General features: G+C 34.5%; 1 protein-coding gene across 1 annotated transcript in view; it reads right to left on the bottom strand.

Annotated features, from left to right (window-relative positions):
* The window catches only part of LOC114331606 (MAP kinase-interacting serine/threonine-protein kinase 1), a 615,902-nt gene that overhangs the window by 150,356 nt on the left and 443,025 nt on the right, over positions 1-22,521 (bottom strand). The window lies entirely within an intron of this gene.

The raw sequence follows: 22,521 nt of genomic DNA, 5'->3' as shown, positions 1-22,521 counted from the left end.
TGTTTTAACACAGTAGGCTCAGTCCTGACAGTTTCTCATATAACTGCAATCAAACATTAACACCATATAATATATTACGTCGGTCAATAATGGTAGGGGAGCCCAAGCGGGGATTTTTGCAGTTACTCGAGCGCGTCAGATTAGCATATGGGGAGAAACCTGGTACCCTGCAGATGTACCTCTACCATATATTGGCTCTTAACACAGGGGAGTTCGTTAAGGGGGCCCGAAAAAAAATCTATCCTTAAAAAAACTCGAAATTGTCAGATTAAGATAAGGTAAGTCAAGTACATGCATACGAGTGTATATTTCAAAAATCTGACGATTTGAGCCGGGCGTAAGGAAATGGGTGAGTCCCAAAGTTTCACAAGAAAAAAGCGAATATTTCGCGAAATGAATGACAGATCGAAAAACTAAAAAATATGTGCCCAATATTTTTTAAAAATCTATCGAATGATACCAAACACGGCTTGCCACGGAGAGGGATGGGGGGTAAATTTAATATTTTAAATACGAATCCCGCGATATTTCGCGAAATGAACATCAGATCGAAAAACTGTAAAATACACTTATTCAATATTTTTGAAAAATCTATCGAATGGCATCAAACACGACCCCCCATGGATGTGGGGTGGGGGGTTACTTTAAAATCTTAAATAGGAGTCCTCATTTTTTATTGCAGATTTGGATTCATTACGTAAAAATAAGTAACTTTCATTCGAAACATTCTTTCGAATTATGGATAGATGGCGTTATAATCGGAAAAAAACGCTTGTTGGAAAAGGAAAATTAAATTAAATGATGGCAAGCGCCCACTAAAATGGAAAACTTAACTTTTTTGGTTTTAGGACCTACTCTTTACAACCCAATAGGTCCCAAAGCGCTCGAGTGACTGCACATTTAGCATACTTTGCTCCCCTACCATAAATGCCGCCCTTGTAAAACGATTTATCTTTGTCTTCAAAATCGGCTTTAGTTTAGATTACTTCCTTATCGAAGTGATATCATTTTTTTAGATAGGAAAAAAGGTGGTAATCGCTGGGTGCCAGATCAGGAGTATACGGTGGATGCAAAAGCAATTTCAATTCGTATATTTTTGCCATCGTTTTCATGGACTTGTAACACGGTACATTGTCTTAGTGAAACAACAATTTTTTCTTCAACAAATCCTTTTCTTTGCAATTTCGTTTTCACACGCTCCAATAAACCAATATAGTAGCCGCTGTGGATTGTTTCTCCATATTTTAAAATAGTCAATGAAAATAATAACCTTTCCGGAGTGAAGTGATGGATGCATGTTTCATCGATTATGACATATATTATGCAAAAACTGAGACTTCCGATTAAACGTGTCAAACAGCGCCGAGATTCATCAATTCGTTGTTGTTTTTGCTCTGGTGTAAGAAAACGCTGCACCCATTTGAAAAACAGCTTTCTTATATCGAAATGTTCATGTATAATACTCAAAACGCTATCTTTCGACAACTGTAGAGTGTCAGCTATGTCTTGCAAATTCACTTTACGGTTTTCCATATTAAGTTCAGCGTTTTAAGGATGTATTCGGGAATAACTGCATCATTTGGCGTTCTAGAGCACTCAGCAGCATTGGAGTCGGTACGAGCGTAAATGAATTCACCAAACCATCGTTTAATGATTGTAATCGATGGAGAGAGATACAGAGTTCCGGTAACACTTTTTTAACCATTGCTCAGTTTGGACAAAACAAACAAACAAAGCTAACAAATAAAACTCGGTAAATAATAATCCTACTGACGTGAAACTTTGAAAGTATGCTTTTAAAGTTAGGACTACTGAAATGACATATTATGGAGAATTCATTAGAGTCGCATTTCATGTTTAGGTTCGGGACTTATTGACCGACGATTTACTGTACAATTGTTTATACAACAACCCCGATTGCGCGGGTGCGGCGCAAATCATCAACGACTGTACCTTATGTGTAAAGCCTGGGTTTCCTCGAAAGCGGCACCGACAAACAGCGACCGTAGCATTGCGATGAATTACGTCAGATTACGGTGAAAAATTCAAGGTTCTTCACTGGGGCAATGGAATGTGCAAGTTCAGCAAGCGGTGGCTTCCAACGCATCCTTGGAAACCAACGCTATTATTTTGCATGGTACAGTTTTTTATGATGTCATTCATCGCAGTGTTACGATCGGAGGTTGTCGGCACCGCTTTCGAGGAAACCAGCGCTTAAGAGTCTACGAGAAGTGCACGGTAAATTGAAGGTGGAATTACAAAAAAAAAGGTTATAATGTGTGTCTTTGTATTCACTTTATAATGCTCAAAAAATTACTGGATCTGGATTTCAATGCATATTTTTTTTAAATTCTCGTATCAAAGTTGCGCGTGAAATTAGGCGTGTTGACAGTTGAGCGTTTGGGGTCGACCCTTCTTCTTCTTCTTAAGGTGGCGAGACCGCTTGTAGATCGTTGGCTCTCATGTTGCCCAGAATATTAATAATCATCGTCTTATTTACAGCCGCACGAAATAGTTCAGTGCTAGGGTCGACCCTGATTGCGCAAATTTCGCAGATGTACGGAGTACGAAGCATTTTATGTTTGCACATTCTGCGGATGTATGAAAATCAACACATTTTACTTTCTGAGTTTGATGCGGTAGTTTATGTTGAAAATATTAAATTTTGTTATATCACTGCATCAAACTTACACTCCTTTGGTGAACTTACTTCAAACAGGTATCAATAGATTTGTGATCGATTTCTATGGACTCATTGGTTCAGACCCGTCCCATCTCTAACATTATGTAATATCCAAGTTTATTTATAGACCAGTCGCGATAGCCAGATAAGGCGTATTTACACAAAAACTCGAATTATTCCTATTAGTTATGGCCTGTGCAGTGCATGATGACATTTTCTTCTAATAATTTTCTTCGGTGTGCTTAAATATCATGCTTTACATAAGGAGAGGAGAGGTAAGGTGGAATTGCGGAGGAAAAATATGACTCGTGATGTCGATTATTAACCTCCTCAGTCCATAGGTCCAGCCAGCTGGACAATGTTTATTAATTTATTACACGGTGACTATTCGGGTTGGGCATCGCTGCGTCCTATATTGCAGCATATTGGACTTCCTATTTATCAGTCAAATTTACTCATTTGAAAAATTCGACAACAGCGCCTACCTCGGTAGTTTGTTGTTACAAGTGGTGAAATGATTTAAGTTATAATGGTGGCTCCACAAAAATACAGTAATTTGTAGTGTTTTTCTGTACTTGATTGTATTGTTTTGATTGTATTGATTGTTTTTAATGTATGTTACTTGATGATTGGACGTATTTGTGGTAAATATATATTTGAAAATAATTACAACTGGACACGTTAGCAGTCCTCTAAACTTTTTGTCCAGCATTTTGGACATTGGGACTTAGTTAGCCAAATATGTTATCATACTCACATTTTTAAGTTTAGTTACAGATAGTAAAAGGATATTGATGGAAAGTGCGTTGGAGGCTATTTTGACAGATAACCATTTTTCGTCAATGAAGATAGCGATAATGATCAAAGGAAATGGATTTACAGGAATTTAAGTTGTATGTTGGAAGGTCACGAGCTGTAGGTGGTAAGTCTGCAAGTGGGAGACAAGCTAGTGCGTCTATTTCAAGAAAACCGGAGACAACTGAAGATGAAGTGCCATAAATCCTGTAAAAAGATCTACAGTTTTCCAGTTGCCGCCTATAGATGTAAGAAAAACCAGTAATGGTCTTGCCAATATGCTCTGTGAGCAATAGAAATTCTTATCGCGTTGCCTAAACCTCTTGAATGCACTAAGAAGACGAGATTCTTTTGTAAAAAATGCAAAATGTATATGTGTATTTCTCCTGAACCAGAATGTTTTTTCAGTTTCATACTTAAATTATATGAAAGCTAAGTCCTGATGTCCATTATGCTGGACCTGTCATATTATGTCTGTCAAATAATTTTTTTATAGTTTTTATAGATTTTCGTTTATTGCTTTCACAAATGAGGAGAGAAAATAGAAAATATTGTTAAAATAATAAAAACTTTTTTTTGGGGCTGAAGAGGTTAAAGAGAAATTTTTAACCGTATTGTTTATGTATTTCTCATTTAGCTATGAATATTAATATTGTTATGCTTTTCTTGTTAATTCCAAGGTTTGCAAGCTTGTGTTCGCCTTCTATCTCTTCCATATACTTCTTAATTTGGGTAGCTTGGATTCTAGAGTTTACCTCTTTGCATCGTTACCCATAGCCAAGTCGGGATAGCATTTGACCTTGCATTACGAGCTGCCTCAAATTTTATTTTTACAATCTTTAGGAAAGATCAATAGTAGTGTAAATTTCAAATCTCGACTGAATTCCGCTATTGCGTTAGACGCTCAATATCCCCGCCGTTTTTGCTCAATATCTCCGCCATTTTCAACTTTTCAACAAAAATTATACAAACTAAAATTGTTGAAAATGTGATTTTCTATAATTTATTTTTATAATTTTTTCGTGCGCTCTATATTTTCCGAGGTAGAGCATAATTATTGAATTATCTCGTTTAATATTAGTTTTACAACAAAAATGTAGCTATACAAAAATGAAGAGAATTAAATTTTATAATAAAATTTTGATCTATTTCGTTTTTGTGATAAAATCAATATTTAAGGTAGTACGTACGCGATAAAGGCGCGAGCGTAATACCTGATTGATTTTATATCAATTGTTTTTGTTCAATATTTACGCCATTTTCTACTTTTAGACAAAAATGGCCATAACTAAAATTGTTCCAAATATGATTTCCTACAATTTCTTTTTAACAATTTTTTTCGTGCGGTTGATATTTTCCGAGTTAAGCGAGAAAATAGTAAAAAGGGGGGAGAATAATTTTTGAATTAAATCTTGTTTCCGAGCTGCCCCGAATTTTATATTTCTATCCTTTAGGGAAGGTCAATAGTAGTGTAAATTTAAAATCGCGACTGAATTCCGCCGTTGCGTTAGCCGCCATATTGATTTTAAAGGAGATCCGTTGTCGCTTAATATCTCCGCCATTTTCAATTTTTTGACAAAAATGGTAGAAACTAAAATTGTTGAAAATGCAATTTCCTACAATTTCTTTTCGACATTTTTTATGCGATAAATATTTTCCGAGTTAAGGCGGAAAATAGTGGAAGTGGAAGGGAAGCATAATTACTGAATTGTCTTATTTATTATTAACTTTACAAGATAATTGTACATAAATACAAATAAAGAAAATTATATTTTATAAAATTTTTGAAACTTTCAATGAAACACCAACCAAACTACATAAAAGACATAAATAATAACTTATATGCATTAAGTTCACTTAATTTTATTAACTAGCGGGTTTATTGGTTGAATTTGTCTGTCGATGTTTTAAGTTTCATGTTAGCTAACATATTTTTTATATTCCAACAATTTTTTTAAATTTTGGACCCTGTTGGGGGAATTTTCCCTTCCCCCCCACGTAGATCCGCCATTGGTTCTCTCGAAAAATTGTAGGAAATCGCAACAGTTTCAGTCCCTACACTTTTTGTCAAAAAGTTGAAAATGGCTGAGATATTAAACAAAAACAATTGCTGTAAAACCATACGTACTACCTTAAATATTAATGTTAGCAAAAAAATGAAACAGATCAAAATTATGTAGAATTTAATTCTCTCTATTTTGTATAGGTACATTTTTGTCGTAAAATTAAAAATGAACGAGATAATTCAATAATTACGCTCCAACTGTCAATATCGATCCCACGAAAAAATTGTAATAAAAGAAACCCCCTAAAAATCAGTTTTCGGATTTTTTAAGGTGCGCAACTTACGGAAAATTTTCTGAAAAAAATTAGAAATGTAGTTTTTGATAAAATACACCAAATAAATAAATTAGACCTGCAGCCATCTCAAAAAAAAGTTATAAGCTTTAAAAAAAATAATAAATAAATAAAAATGTATTTTGAGGTTTTGTACACTCAACCTACGGTGTCTATAAAAAATAGATATCTTTTGTAAAAGCCTCAACAATGCATGAGAATTTTTGAAATTTTTAAATTGATTGCATCTCATCTAAAAAATAAATTAAAAAAGGTGGGGTGGAGGGTTAAAATTGAGTTGGGTCGTATTGTTTAATCACATATTATAACGTAATAAATGAATGTGTGTGTACTTTGTACGCACGTTAGAAGTTATACTACTATTATATGATTTTAACGAAATAAATATATTTTAAACAGTTTATTTGTATTTTATTTAAATATTAAACTAATTTTAATACTCACAACATTTTTCCCAATCGCGCCTAAAGAAGTATATATAACCGTTCAATCAACGATATAGCTTAAAAATGAAAAAAATTTCATTCTGAGAGTAAAGGGATTTTTCCTATCTAACACCGGGTACCTACCCTTTTCCCACAAGAATCGCATTTTTTTCATACCAAGCAAAATTTGTTTCTGCTTCCGAACTGGACATAATCCTAAACCGAGGTTGCCACTGTACAATTAAAATTTCACAGTAGGTACATTTTCACTTTGGTTTATTTACCAATAGAAATATTATACAAACTTTCCAATGATAAACAAAGAAATAAATTTTCAATAAAAACAATTGCCTAATAGTTGAAAATAGACGAGACCTCATGCGTACTTTGTGTTTTGTGACAAGGAGGTGTGAACGATTTTTACGTCATCGAGACCCGCTAAGAATTAAATTATGTTTCAATTTGACTCTCTTCCAAATCGCGTACGTCACGTGTGTCAACCGTAGAAATTTGTAGACGTTCATTTCAGGTATTTTGAATTAATAAATTTTCGCATTTCCGGATATACTTTATCACTCAAGCCTTATAGTCTAAGATCCGATATAAGAAAAACCTTCACCAATCTGAACGAATAAAAATTATATAGATATGTAATTTAGTATATTAAAAATGATAAAGAACAAGAGGTGCCCTATATAATTTTGTCCAGACTATAATTTATTAATAGATAATTAAAAAAGGAAATAAGTTGGATTGCTCAAATTACAGAGGAATATCGGTAACTAGTACACTAAGCCGGGTGTACGGGCGCATTCTTAGAAATCTCATTGAGATGGAGTATAGGGAACAAGAAGAAGAAGAACAGGCTGGTTTCTGCGCTGGAAGGACTTGCACAGATAATGTCTTCTGCCTAAAGCAGTTAATTGAAAAAAAATCAGCAACCAATCAAGAGACCTATCTTATGTTTGTTGACCTCCGTAAAGCATACGACAGCGTTCCTGTGACTAAATTGTGGAAATCACTACAAGAAACTAACATCAGCTACACTCTAGTCAAAGCCTTAAAAAATCTATATGAAAATTCTACATCACAAGTAAAAATTGGCAACACACTATCTAAAAAGTTCATAGTTAACAAGGGTCTGCGCCAGGGCTGCTGTATTTTACCAACTTTGTTCAAGATATATGTTGCAAAAGCATTAAACCAGTGGAAACGTAAATGCCACGGTATGGGTATAGACCTCGGAGAGGTTTGTTTGTATACCTTACAATTTGCTGATGACCAAGTCATCATAGCTAAACGACCTACAGTATATGGCAAGAAAACTGAAGGAGGAATATGAACAGTTGGGCTTGGAAATTAATGTGGAAAAAACTAAACACCTACCCATAGGAGCTGAGTTATCCAATATCGAACTAGAGGATAATGAACAAATCACATCCTGTAGTGAATACACGTACCTGGGAGTAATCTTCGATAGAACGGGAAAAGACGATGAGGAAATAAAGAAAAGGGTAACACAAGCTAGAAGAACAATTGGATGCCTAAATGGAATACTTTGGAGCTCCGAAATAGGAATACAGCGAAAATATAACATCTATGAAACACTTATTAAAAGCAGCCTACTTTACGGAGCAGAAACTTGGAGAATAACCGAGAAAAACAGGAAAAAATTAGAAGCTGTAGAAATGGATGTGTTCAGAAGATCGTTAGGTATATCCCGTAGGGAAAGAATTCGAAATGAGGAAGTAAGACGACGAATTGGAATAGATGGTTACTTAACAACAGACATTGAGAGGAAACAGTTGATTTGGTATGGTCATGTTCAAAGAATGGAAGACACAAGATTGCCCAAAAAGATCTTGGAGTGGGTACCACCAAACCGCAAAAAACGAGGAAGACCCAAAAAGACATGGAAAGAAGGGGTAACCAAAGCAATGAGTACAAGGGATCTTAGAGATGGCCAATGGGATGATAGAAGGACGTGGAAGTTAGGCATCGGACAACGTCGAAAGACGTTCTAAAACCGATACATACATACATACATAATTAAAAAATGATTTTTTTTTTATAAATTCTACTAGTGACTTTAACAAAAAAATTTAACACTAACGGTAAGTACAAAACTTATAGGATATGCAAACGTAAAGCTGCCTATTTTTATCCTGTCAAACCGATTGAGCTGCCAGGTGTAAATAGGTTTTTGTTCGTAGTTATTTTCACATACAGAGTGAGTTTTATATATGGAACACCTCAATTATCTCGGAAATTGCTTGCACGATTTTTATAGGTTTTAGTAAAAAAGGATATTGTTATGCAGCCGATATTATGGTGGTATTTGCATTGCTATTAGGACTTCCGTTTTTCTGGAAATCTAATGAACTCTCTTATTTCAAACGGAACACCCTGTATATTTTTTATATTTTGAAGTGCTTAAGACATACTGATTATTTTTCATGTAATGTTCCCTATACATAAATGCTATAAGTTCGGAGTTATTGCTACATTTATTTAAACCATTTTTTATACAATTTATAAAAATCAATTTTTTCGGCCCGGACAGATACTATTTTAGATTTTTTGGATAATTTGAAATAAAAGAGCTCTTTTGTAATTTTTGTCTTAAGTTAATAGTTTTCGAGTTATACACAATTTAAAAAAAAAAACGAAAAATAACTATTTACAATGCTCAAAAGCATAATAAACAAGGCGAAAACGGCAGGTCCGTTGGGAAAAATATTCCCATGAGATTTTTTTTTGCAAAATAACATTCGTGAGACATCCCAGAATAAGGTTCAAGAAGTCGCTCACGTGAAAAGTGGTTCAATTTTTTTTTAACAATTTTTTTTTAATCAAATTGTAAACATCAATATTTTTGGCTCGGACAAATTTTTTTTTTAGGTTTTTTGGACCATTCTGGACTAAAAAGGTCTCTTATAATTTTTCTCTAAACTTGATCTTTTTCGAGTTATAAGCAATTTAAAATTTGAAAAACGCGAAAATGACCCTTTTTAAAACTTAATAACTCGGTTAAAAATTATTATTATGAGAGTTAGACTAAATCAAAATTTAAAGCCTCCGCTACATGATCCTGAAGAAATCTGTGTTATGCATTTATTAATAAGCTGTTATTTTTAATTAATAACAATGGGCGGTTAGATCGTATTGACGCGGCTGTAAATGTTAGTGCAAGTAAGATGCACAATAATTGGACTGCCGGAATGGCATCTCTCTCGAACTCAGCATTTACGGTCGTCTAACACGTGCATGGCGCTCATTATTATTATTACTTAAAAATAACAGCTTAGTAATAAAATAATGACAACATTTCTTCAGGATCTTGTAGGGGGGGGGGGGGCATTAAACTTTGATTTAGTCACTTTCTGACTTTCATAATAATAACTTTTAACCGAGTTATTAAGCCTTGAAAATCGCCTTTTTTTGTTTTTTTCAATTTTAAATTGCTTATAACTCGAAAACGATCAACTTTAGAGAAACATTATAACAGCCCTTTTTTATCTAGAATGGTCCAAAAAACCTACAAAAAAATTGCCCGGGCCAAAAATATTGATTTTTGCAATTTGATTAAAAAAAATTGTTAAAAAAAATTTGGACCACTTTTCACGTGGGCGACTTCTTGAACATTATTCTGGGATGTCTCACGAATGTGATTATGCAAAAAAAATCTCATGGGAATATTATTCCCAACGAACCCGCCGTTTTCGCCTTGTCTATAACTAAAAAATATCATTTTTGAAATTTACAAGTATCTAAATTCTAGATCAAACATTATTCTATGAGTTATTGACAAGTATTTTGGGCTGGTTTTATTTTAAAAGATTGTTTTTTAGTTTTTAATGCAGCCCGATCCCTCGTCTGTCCATAAGCGCTTGATTAACAATTAAAAAATTGTGATGTAGCCCTTTTTAGGGATTTTAAATATATACCTTTTATAAAGGATTTACTGTTTTTTGTACCACATGGTATACAGCCAACTACAGGAAAACTTTTTCCTTGTGAATTTTTAAAAAGATATATTTTAGAGTAAAACATGGTAAAAACTCTTATCGGGACCTGATAGAAGAAGGTATGAACTTGGATGCACTTCGGATGGTATAATTATAAACGGGCAATGTATAAATAACCTGCGATACGCTGATGACACGGTCATTCTGGAAGATAATGATGAAGCACTGCAACGCCTAATGGACCGAGTAACGACAGAAATTGAATATAAAGAAGACAAAAATGATGGTCATCAGCAAGCACCAAAACAGAAGGGTGAAGGTCAATGTCGACGGAACAGATCTGGAAAGACTAACAAAAATAACGTACCTTGGAAGTAATCTTGATGAAACTTAGGACCACTCACTAGAGATAAGGACACGTCTGGAAAAGGCACGTACAGTGTTTTACAAAATGCAAAAAGTTCTATGCAACCGCCAGCTGAGTATCTCATTGAGAACTAGAATACTTAAGTGTTATGTTTTCTCCACCTTGCTCTATGGTGTTGAAGCCTGGACAAGATAGAAGCAAAACAAAAAAAAATCCAAGCATTAGAACTCTGGTGTTATCGTAAAATGCTCAGAATATCCTACATGGGCCATACGACGTATGCGTTAGTCCTGCGGAGGATGAATAAGGAAAGAGCTTATGTTTATAATAAAAGAACGGAAAACACAATATGAAATCACAAGAAATCAAAAGTATGAACTGCTCCAATTTATAATCGAAGGCAAAATCAATAGCAAAAGAGGACCAGGAAAAAGACGCAACTATTGGCTTAAAAACTTACGACAATGGCCGAATATCACCTCCTAGAACCATCCAGGGCGGCTGCAAATAAGACTAAATGGACAAATGTAATGGCCAACGTCCTTAAGGATAAGGCACCGCAAGAAGATGAACTTTGATTTAGGTACTTGATTACAAAATAGCCCAGTCGGGATACCATTTGACCTTGCATTAGGAGCTGCCCCAAATTTTATTTTTCTAATATTTGGGGGGCGGGGGGTTCAATAGTAGTATAAATTTAAAATCTCGACTGAATTTGACCGTTGCGTTAGCCGCCATTTTGATTTTAAACGAGAACCGTTTTTGCTCAATATCTCCGCCATTTTCAACTTTTCGACAAAAAATATACAAACTGAAATTGTTGAAAATGCGATTTTCTTTAATTTCGTTTATTGTAATTTTTTTCGTGCGGTCCACATTTTCCGAGTTATGGGGAAAAACAGTGACAGTTAAAGTATAATTATTGATTTATTGAATTATCTCGTTTACTATTACTTTTACAACAAATTTTAACCTATACAAAAATGAAGAGAATTAAATTTTGTACAATTTTGATCTCCCTAATTTTTTTGATAAAATCAATATTTAAGGTAGTCCGTATGCGGTAAAGGTACGAGCGTAAGACCCGATTGGTTTTAAAGCAATTGTTTTTGTTCAATATCTTCCCCATTTTCAATTCTTCGACAAAAAGTGTAAAGACTGAAATTGTTGCAATTACGATTTACTACAATTTTTCGAGAGAACCAGGGGCGGGTCTAAGAGGGGGGATGGGAAAATTCCCCACAACGAGGTCCAAAATTTAAAAAAAATTGTTGAAATATTAAAATATGTTAGCTGACATGGAACTTAATTATCGACAGACAAATTCAACCAATAAAACCCGCTAGTTAATAAAATTAAGTGAACTTAATTCATATAAGTTATTATTTATGTCTTTTATGTAGTTTGGTTGGTGTGTCATTGGACACAAAAGGGCAAATCATTGGACACAAAAGGGCAAAAGAGAGGGCCGTAGAGGTGTAGGAAGAAAACAAGTTTCTTGGTTAAAAAACATTCGTGAATGGACTCAGATATCAAATGCAGGACAATTATTTCATATTGCAGAAGATCGAGAAGCCTTCGCAATGGTGATCGCCAACTCGGATAATTCTGATATGGCACGTGAAGTAGAAGAAGTCACTAGAAGTTTCAAAAATTGTATAAAATATAATTCTCTTTATTTTTGTTTATGTACAATTATGTCGTGAAGTTAATAATAAATGAGACAATTCAATAATTATGCTTCCCCTCCGCTTCCACTATTTTCCTCCTTAACTCGGAGAATATTGATCGTATAAAAAAATTTTGGAAAAGAAATTGTAGGAAATTGCGTTTCCAACAATTTTAGTTCCTACCGTTTTTGTCGAAAATGGCGGAGATATTAAGCAACAACGGTTCTCCTTTAAAATCAATATGGCGGCTAATGCAACCGCAGAATTCAGTCGAGATTTTAAATTTACACTACTATTGATCTCCCCTAAATGATAGAATTATAAAATTTGGGGCAGCTCGGAAAAAAGATTCAATTAAGTAATTATGCTCCCCCCACCAGTTTTTAGTATTTTCCCACTTAACTCGGAAAATATCAACCGTAAGAAAAAAATTGTTAAAAATAAATTGTAGGAAATCATATTTGGAACAAATTAAGTTGAAAATGGCGTAGATATTGAACAAAAACAATTGCTACAAAATCAATCGGGTCTTACGCTCGCGCCATTATCGCATACATACTACCTTAAATATTAACTTTAGCAAAAAAATGAAAGAAACTAAAATTGTGTAGAATTCAATTCTCTCTATTTTTGTATAGGAACATTTTTGTCGTAAAACTAACAATAAACGAGATAATTCAATAATTATGCTCTATTTATATATAACTGTCACTATTTTCCGCTATAACTCGGAAAATATCGATGGCTCGAAAAAATTGTAAAAATAGAAATGATAGAAAATTAGATTTTCAACAATTTTGGTTGTTATACTTTTTGTCGAAAAGTTGAAAATGGCGGAGATATTACGCAAAAACTGTTCTCTTTTAAAATCAAGATGGAGGCTAACGCAACGGCGGAATTCAGTCGAGATTTTAAATTTACACTACTGTTGACCCCCCTAATGATTAAAAAAATAAAATTTGGGGCAGCTCCTAATGCAAGGTTAGGTCTGTTATTCGTCTAACCCGACTGGACTAAAAATAATATTTTTTACTTGTGTTTTTGAGCCTTGCAAATTATCATTGTTCGTTCCTTTTTCAGTTTTAAATTTTTTGCAGAGTAAGGCCCCAAATGAGATGGGCAGATGATGTCAAGAAGCACGTGGGCTCTAGGTTGATGACTGTAGCGACAGACAGAGAAGAATGGAAAAGGATTGGGAAGGCCTATGTCCAAAGATGGACCGAAGAAGGCTAATTAGATAAATAGATGATTTGGGTTTATGTTTTTTATGTCATTTGGTTGGTGTTTTATTAAATTCCCCTTTAAGGTAAATATCTAGATCAGCCACTGAATCTAACCTAATCCCAAAATGTATCTTATCTTTCTTGGCTTTTACTAACTGCGTAAAAACATGGCATGACTCATTTTTTGTTTTGTTTATGGACCATATACGAAATATCCAATTAATTCAGTGGAATTTCGCAAATTATAAAAGCAATCAAAACAACTCACCAAGATCCGTAAACATGCATAATCTTACCTAAAACGAAAAAAATATGTAAAATAAATACATGGGGAACTACAAATATGTAAAAATGCTGAAATGAAAAAAACAAAAAATGTGTAAAATAAATGCATGAGAAACTACAAATATTATGTAATAAATACTGCCAATTCGGCAGAATATTGTCAATCATTCTTAGGCTAAACTGCAGCTACTTTTTGGAGTGTGTGGGTGTGACCGATCCAGCCCACTTTCTGGACCTTATTCCATTTTCTACCCTCTTTTGTTCGGTCAGGTGTAGCAGATTTTCGTTTCTGATCATGTTAGGCCAGAAATTACGAACAATTCTTCGTAGGTATTTATTAACAAAGACCTACAGTTTGTCTGTAAGGGTGTTTGTCACTTTCCAGGTTTCACATCCATAGACATGACATTTGACTGGAATATTCGGATCTTTGTCTTTGTAATATATTGGCCAGACCTCCAAACAGATTTGAGCATGCTGAATGCTCGTTGAGCGTTTCGTATCCTGAAACGAATATCGTCTTCTGTACCTTCGCTTTCTGTTGTGACTATCGACACTTCCAAGATAGGTACAATTTTCCACATTTTCAATATGCATATTTAATAGTTAATAGTATGCTGTTTCTTACATTTACTCTCATGGATTTGGTTTTATTAATATTGATTTTCAAACCTATTTTATTGTCAAAAATGAATAACCATTTTCAATCTCGTTGCAACACGAAACTACAGCCGCATCATTATTCCAGTTCAATCAGAGAGTGCAGCAAGCACCTCTACCGGTTTCGAAACTTATTATTCTCTTATCAGGAGGCACATATGCTGCTCACTCTGATCCAACCAAAACAAACCCCGGCGTGCAGTCACGGAATGCAACGAACGAAATTGCAGGGATGCCCTAGCGGCAACTGCCAGCAAAAAACTAAGTTTTCAATCTCATAGCACATAAAACAACATCCAAAAATGTTACTGTACATCCTACCAGATTGAAAACAATGGGAACCTTCTCTGGTAACACCTCCGAGGCTTCTACAATTTGCAAGCCATAACGGATGCTGAGACTAAGGAAGATGAGGAAATTTTACAATTTATAATTTACGTCCCATCTGCTCAGCGCGGTAAAGTTCCAACGAGAATGTTTCCCTTTGTACTCCAATCAGAGTAAACATGTAAATCAAAAATGAATAACGATTTTCAATTTCGTTGCAACACGAAACTACAGCCGCATCATTATTCCAGTTCAATCAGAGAGTGCAGCAAGCACCTCTACCGGTTTCGAAACTTATTAGTCTCTTATCAGGAGGCACATATGCTGCTCTCTCTGACCCAACTAGGACAAACCCCGGCGTGCATTCACGGATTGCAACGAACGAAATGGCAGGGATGCCCTAGCGGCAACTGCTAGCAAAAGATTAAGTTTTCAATTTAATAGCACATAAAACAACATCCAAAAATGTTACTCTACATGCTACCAGATTGAAAACAATGGGAACCTTCTCTGGTAACACCTCCAAGGCTTCTACAATTTGCAAACCATAACGGATGCTGAGACTACGGAAGATGAGGGAATTTTACAATTTATAATTCACGTCCCATCTGCTCAGCGCGGTAAAGTTCCAACGACAATGGTTCCCTTCGTACTCCAATCAGAGTAAATATATAAATCAAAAATGAATAACCATTTTCAATTTCGTTGCAACACGAAACTACAGCCGCATCATTATTCCAGTTCAATTAGAGAGTGCAGCAAGCACCTCTACCGGTTTCGAAACTTATTAGTCTCTCATCAGGAGGCACATATGCTGCTCTCTATGACCCAACTAGAACAAACCTCGGCGTGCAGTCACGGATTGCAACGAACGAAATGGCAAGGATGCCCTAGCGCCAATGCTAGCAAAAAACTAAGTTTTCAATCTAATAGCACATAAAACATGGAACTTTACCGCGCTGAGCAGATGGGACGTGAATTATAAATTGTAAAATTCCCTCATCTTCCTTAGTCTCAGCATCCGTTATGACTTGCAAATTGAAGAAGCCTCGGAGGGGTTACCAGAGAAGGTTCCCATTGTTTTCAATCTGGTAGGATGTAGATGTAGAGTGTAGAGTAACATTTTTGGATGTTGTTTGATGTGCTATTAAATTGAAAACTTAGTTTTTTTTTCTATTTTATTGTCTTAGTGGAAAGCGTTTCCAATTGGTCAACCACATCTTGAACCTTTGTCCTAAGAGGCATATATTTTCTGCGTATTTAAGATCGCTTAGGCGTTTGGTTAAAGTTCATTGTATTCCTCTTGTGTGGGAGTCTAGCTTGAAGAGAACTTAGTCTTCAGCATGTTAAAAAGAAACGGAGAAATCACGTATCGCTGTGTGACTCCAGTAAGTACGTTAAATTCGTCACTTTTGAGCCTATTGTGTGTCAAGCTGCATGGACCGATTATATTATGACCGAAATGCTGTTGCACAGAATGGAGAGAGACAGAGAGCTTTTGAACACTATTAAAAGTCGAAAGACAGAATATTTGGGGCACATACTAGAAATGATAAGTACGAGTTGTTGCAGCTGATTATGAAGTTTAAAATCGAAGGAAAAAATAAATCGTCCTGGTAGACGACAAAATATCCTGGCTGAAAAACATTCGCGGCTGGACCGGGATAAACAAACATACGCTTTTAAAAAAAGCAGAAGATAGAGACGAATTTGCAATGATTATAGCCGACCTTCATTAGTAGAGTCGGCAGTAGAAGAAGAAGTGATTACAGTGACTTTATACCTAATGGAAATTATGTTATGCTGGTTATGCTGGTTAAGCTGTTAAAGGGGGTGTGTTCCACAAATGTATATATAGAGAAAGAATTGTCACAAAATCTGTGCTGTTATTCATTTCCAAATCGAGAATAACATAACTTCAATATTAGAAGGAATTAAACAAAGATAAGGACAAATAAGGATACGATTAGACAACTAAATACTAAATATTCTGAAGGGATATACATTGGAGCATGTAAACAAAAAAAAACACAGATATAGACCATTTTTACTTTATCGTACTATATACGTAGTATAGTATAATAGATAAAGTTATAGGATCGTGCAAAAAAAAATTTTTCAGATTTCAGTTTTTTTCGACGTTTTGAGTTCCCCTGAGTCTAAAAAGCAAATAAAAAAAACATGTCGGAAGTATGTACGTACGTACGTACGTACGTACGTATGTACGTACGTACGTATGTCACCACCGCCACCGCCCAGCAAAAACTACTGGACTGATTTTGATGAAATTCGGTATGAGTAAGTTTAAGAGAATTTTGTCGAGAAACTAAGCTTTTAAAAAAAACCTCTCAAAGGGGGGCCGAAATAGGGGGGTTATTTAGGGCCCATTTTTGGAAATTTTGACCGAAATGAATGAAATTCAACTCAAAGTAAGCTCATCGATAGGTAAATAAAAATACGGAATTTGACATTTCCAAATTCAAGATGGCGGCCAACATGGCCGACCGCCCACCCGACACATTTCCCTATCTATCTAAAAACTTGTTTAGTTTGAAAAAGTCGTTATATAACCTAAAGATGGGGCTATAAGAAGGATGTTATCGTTTTTCAGAAAAAGTTACGGGTTGCCTATATTTAAGGGGTCAAATTTTGACATAAATTTGAACTAGATTTTCTCAAAAATGGCTCCAAGGAATTTTTTTATTTTTTGATATATTTTTGATATCCTATCAGTAAACTGAATGACATTAGTCATATCCATAGGAGGGGAGTTATGAATTTTTTATAAAAAAATATTCGAGTGCCCGTAACTTCCTTCTTAATAGAAACTAAAATTTGAAATTTTGCAAAAATATATGGTACTTTATTATCTATGATCACAATAAATTTTACCAAAAATATGGCTTTCGGTTGAACCGGAAATGAATAAAAAATCTTAATTTTTTTAGATACGCCCTGTATATTTTAACATATTTTGAAAGAATGCAAAATTACCTTTCCAATGACATAAAATTCATTGCTATAGCTCAAAAACTGGAAAAGTTACGGTAAATAGAAAAATAACAGAGGAACTGTAGGTTTTAGGTGTATAATGCTACCAACACCTTTTGTAGTGTTTGAAAAGGCCTTTAAAACGAGCACCGTTAAATGTCGGTTACTTACAAACTCAGCGAGATATGGTGCAAAAAAATATATGACTAATGTACTTTAAGGAAAAATGAAAAGTATATACATTTAACTCCCCATAGTCCTGTCGCCAGGGGGGGTACAACGGCCTCCTGTATTCAGATGGACTTACTTAAGTTTTTTTTATGTATTTTGACCTGTAGAACACGAATTTTTTGGGTAACAGTTGATCCGGATGTCGATAAGATTGTTATAAACCAAGAAGTTGAGGAATCACATAACAGCGATTTCTTGCAAAAGAAAACATTTTTTTGTATTTTTTGGGCCATTCTAACCAAAAAATGTTCCTACAAATTTTTTCGTAGGATGCATAGTTTTCGAGATAAACGCGGTTGAACTTTCAAAAAATCGAAAAATTGCAATTTTTGAACCCGAATAACTTTTGATTAAAAAATAAAATAGCAATTCTGCTTACCGCATTTGAAAGTTCAAGTCAAATTATATGGGTTTTAATTATTTGTATTGCTAAAAATTTATTATTTTATTGTTAAAACAAAGCTATAAACACCTAGTGCTTGAGTGATGTTTTCAATGATTTCTCATTTAAAATCCAATGAGTAGGTAGAGGAGGTAAAAGTGCAAGCAGCGCTATTTCTACGTAGCATGCATTAAAACGCATGTATTAGGCACGGGAAACACTATGTGTTTAGAGCTTTTTTTAACAATCAAAAAATAAATTTTTAGCAATGCAAATATTCAAAACAGATAAAATTTGACTTAAACTTTTAAAGGCGGTAAGCAGAATTGCTATTTTATTTTTTATTCAAAGGTTATTCGGGTTCAAAAATTGCAATTTTTCGATTTTTTTAAAGTTCAACCGCGTTTATCTCGAAAACTATGCATCCTACGAAAAAACTTTTAGGAACATTTTTTGGTTAGAATGACCCAAAAAATACAATAAATTGTTTTGTTTTGCGAGAAATCGCTGTTATGTAATTCCTCAACTTCTTTGTTTATAACAATCTTATCGACATCCGGATCAACTGTTACCCAAAAAATTCGTGTTCTACGGGCCAAAATACATAAAAAAAACTTGGGTAAGTCCATCTGAATTAAGAAGGCCGTTGTACCCCCCCTGGCGACAGGACTACCATCCACCATAATTTAAATGCATTGTTTTCCTTCTACAATATCTTTTAATATATATAGTGTTATTTCTACTTTCAAAAAGTTGAACGGGTTTAAAATGAATGGTTTTTGTAAAAAATGTGATCAAATTATAGAATGAATTTTTAAATTTTCTTAAAAATATTCCTTTTTCTCCATGTAATTCGAAAAGAAAAATATTTCACCCATGAGAAGTGGTGGGAACTTCCCCCATGATAAAAGCGCCATAGTATATAGGATAGACTTTGAATTAGGAGATTGGGCTACTCCCAAAATTTCATTAAAATCCATGCAGTAGGATAGAATTTGGAGATAATATCTTGTTCTTAATCTCGCGCATTGACTGGCGTAATCGAAATAGAATGAAATGCAAATTTTGTAAACTATTAATTTCTCAGAAAAATGAACTAATTTGAAATGAAAGTATGACTATAATATTCTATTGATTTATGCAATAATCTACACATCTATAGTGTGTCCCCGAAATATGGCATCGAACATTTTCTCAAATGCAGGAATTAATGATGCGTAGAACCATAAAATACTTTTAAGTACAGTAGGTGTTTCTAAAATATCAAAATAACGAGTAACTTTGTTATTTTTATAGAATTAAAGTATCACCATAATTTCTCCAGAAGTACCATAACGATAATAGATCGGTACGATAAAGTTCTCGGGCGGCCCTTCCGTCCAGCGTTTTTTCTTTTTCTAGAATGTTCAAGCTCAATCACACTTCTACTGTCAGTGGCTCGTTACTCTACAATGAAATGTTTCTGACCTTCTCAAAGAAGTACACTCGTGTACACTCGATAGACATAGAAGCCTATTGAAGCCTCCGCCTGCGTCACGGGGCCATGTAAACATATACTCCATTGGAAAATTATTGACAGCTTTCATGACACAGATGATTATAACCAACGCAACTTCAAAAACCAGTGACCAGTGAATTTAAAATTATTTAAAATTTTCTCTTATCAAATGTTGTAAACTGTAGTGTTAAATGTACATGACGCAAGTGGAGCATACAGCTTCAATGAAAACGCCCCATCGAGTTCTATTTTGCACTAAGGTCCTCACCTCATTCCCAGACTTTCCTTGACATCTTATATCGTCCATGATGGATCTTCTTTAAGTTTGTGCTGTGTGACCTCTTTTTATTTTTCCCTGGGGATTCCACTCTAGGGTATACTTTGCAATACTGGAGATATTTTTTGGAGTGCGTGACCGATTCAACCTTACTTTCTGGACCTTATTCCGTTTTCTACCCTCTTTTGTTCGGGGGTTCGGGGCAAAAAAATGATTTTATTAACGTTTCGAAGCCCAAATCGGGTTTCGTTGTCAAAATACAAAATACTACTAAAATAAACAAAAATGTTGTTGCTAAGTAAAAAAAATTCTTCTAATAATTTATTTAATCTGACTCATTTTGGCAATTCAGACGTATATTATACATTTTGAAGTAGAAGACTTTAAAATGATATCGCCAATATTTATGAGTTGCGTTCCTGGGACGACTTTACTAAAAGATAGTTCATTCGATTACATGAAATCAATCTCAACTCAAAAATATCCGTCACAAAAAAATCATAGCATGTGATCTGTCTTTAAAAAGACAACCAAATTTTTTCCTGCTTTTCCCTCGTGATTTACTATGGAATCTCTAACGCGAGAATTTTACTGTCATCGTTGCATTTGGTTGTCTTTTTAAAGACAGATCACATGCTATGATTTTTTTGTGACGGATATTCTTGAGTTGGGATTGATTTCATGTAATCGAATGAATTATCTTTTAGTAAAGTCGTCCCAGGAACGCAACTCATAAATATTGGCGATATCATTTTAAAGTCTTCTACTTTAAAATGTATAATATACGTCTGAATTGCCAATATAAATGAGTCAGATTAAATAAATTATTAGAAGAAATTTTTTTACTTAGCAACAACATTTTTGTTTATTTTAGCAGTATTTTGTATTTTGACAACGAAACCCGATTTGGGCTTCAAAACGTTAATAAAATCATTTTTTTGGTAAAATTGTGGCTTATTTCCCATTAAAAGTAATTTATAACAAACTGAATTCATTGGAATCAACATTCATTCGGTCAACACACTGAATTAATTCGAAATGTGGATGTACCACCAAATGCTAAGAATAAGCTGGACCAGCAGAACTACGAATGAAGAAGTACTGGAAATAATGAACAAACGTCTCATCTGGCCAATACAATCAAAATTAGAAAGACGTCATATCTAGGACACATAATGCGCCATAGGGAATTTGAGCAGCTCCAGGTAATATTAGAAGGCAAAAGGGGTATAGGAAGAAAGAAAAATCCTGGCTCCGAAACATCAGAGATTGGACCCACACAACAGGAAATGACATAATTCATAAGTCCAGAACAGAGAGTTTGCCATATTGATCGCCAACCTCAATAGAGAAGGCACTTAGGAGGAGGAGAATTTATTAATAAAGACCTAAAGTCAGTTTGTCTGTAACGGTTTTTGTCACTTTCCAGGTTTCACTTCCGTAGAGTAGAACAGACATTACATTTGACTGGAATATTCGGATCTTTGTCTGTGTAGTGTATTGGCCAGACCACCAAACAAGGTTAAGAATGCGAATGCTAAATGCTCGTTGAACTTTTCGTATATACGAGTATACGATTGTCGTCTTCTGTACCTCCGCTTTCTGTTGTTATGACACTTCCTAGATACGTATAATTTTCTACATTTTCAATCTGCACGTTAATAGTAAATGGTATGTTGTTTCATGCATTTATTCTAATGGATTTGGTTTTATTAATATTGATTTTCAAATGAAAATTACCCTTGAAAATTGTTGATTATTGATAAGAAGAGCTTTAACGGTATGGTATTGGAGAGCGACAAACTGTACAGTTTTAACGGTACAGTTAAATCGTTATCGATTTATCGTAGCGTGTATAGCATCCATTAAAGACAAATAATTGCCACAAAACTGTGGTGTTATTCATTTTCAAATCGAGTATACCATAACTTCAAGAATAGGAGGAATTATAAAGATAAAAAGAAATAAGGATACGATTAGAACCCTATCTGGAGGGATACTCACCGTAGCATGCAAAAAAACAGATAGGTATATAAAACATTAGTGCGAAGGGGCTTTTTTCCTGAATGGAGAGCCATTTCTAGAGCCAATAAGTATTTCACTCAAAACCATTTTGACATGATTTATTTCTAGAATGTTCAAGCACACTTCTACTGCCAGTGGGTCGTTACTCTATAATGAAATGTTTCTGACCTTCTCAGAGAAGTACACTCGTGTACACTCGATAGACAGAGAAGCCTATTGAAGCCTCCGCGTGCGTCACGGGGCCATTTATATAATAAAAAATGGAAAAAGTGATGAGTACGTAAGAAAAATCCAATTTAAAGTGTATCAACGTAATTCACAACCTTTCTCCTAAATTAAAAAAAGATCTAAAGCGT

The sequence above is a fragment of the Diabrotica virgifera genome, chromosome 2, assembly GCF_917563875.1.
Source record: "Diabrotica virgifera virgifera chromosome 2, PGI_DIABVI_V3a".
Lineage (NCBI taxonomy): Eukaryota > Metazoa > Arthropoda > Insecta > Coleoptera > Chrysomelidae > Diabrotica > Diabrotica virgifera.
Note: the sequence above shows the minus strand (reverse complement) of the source record. Positions and strands in the feature narration are given on the sequence as shown.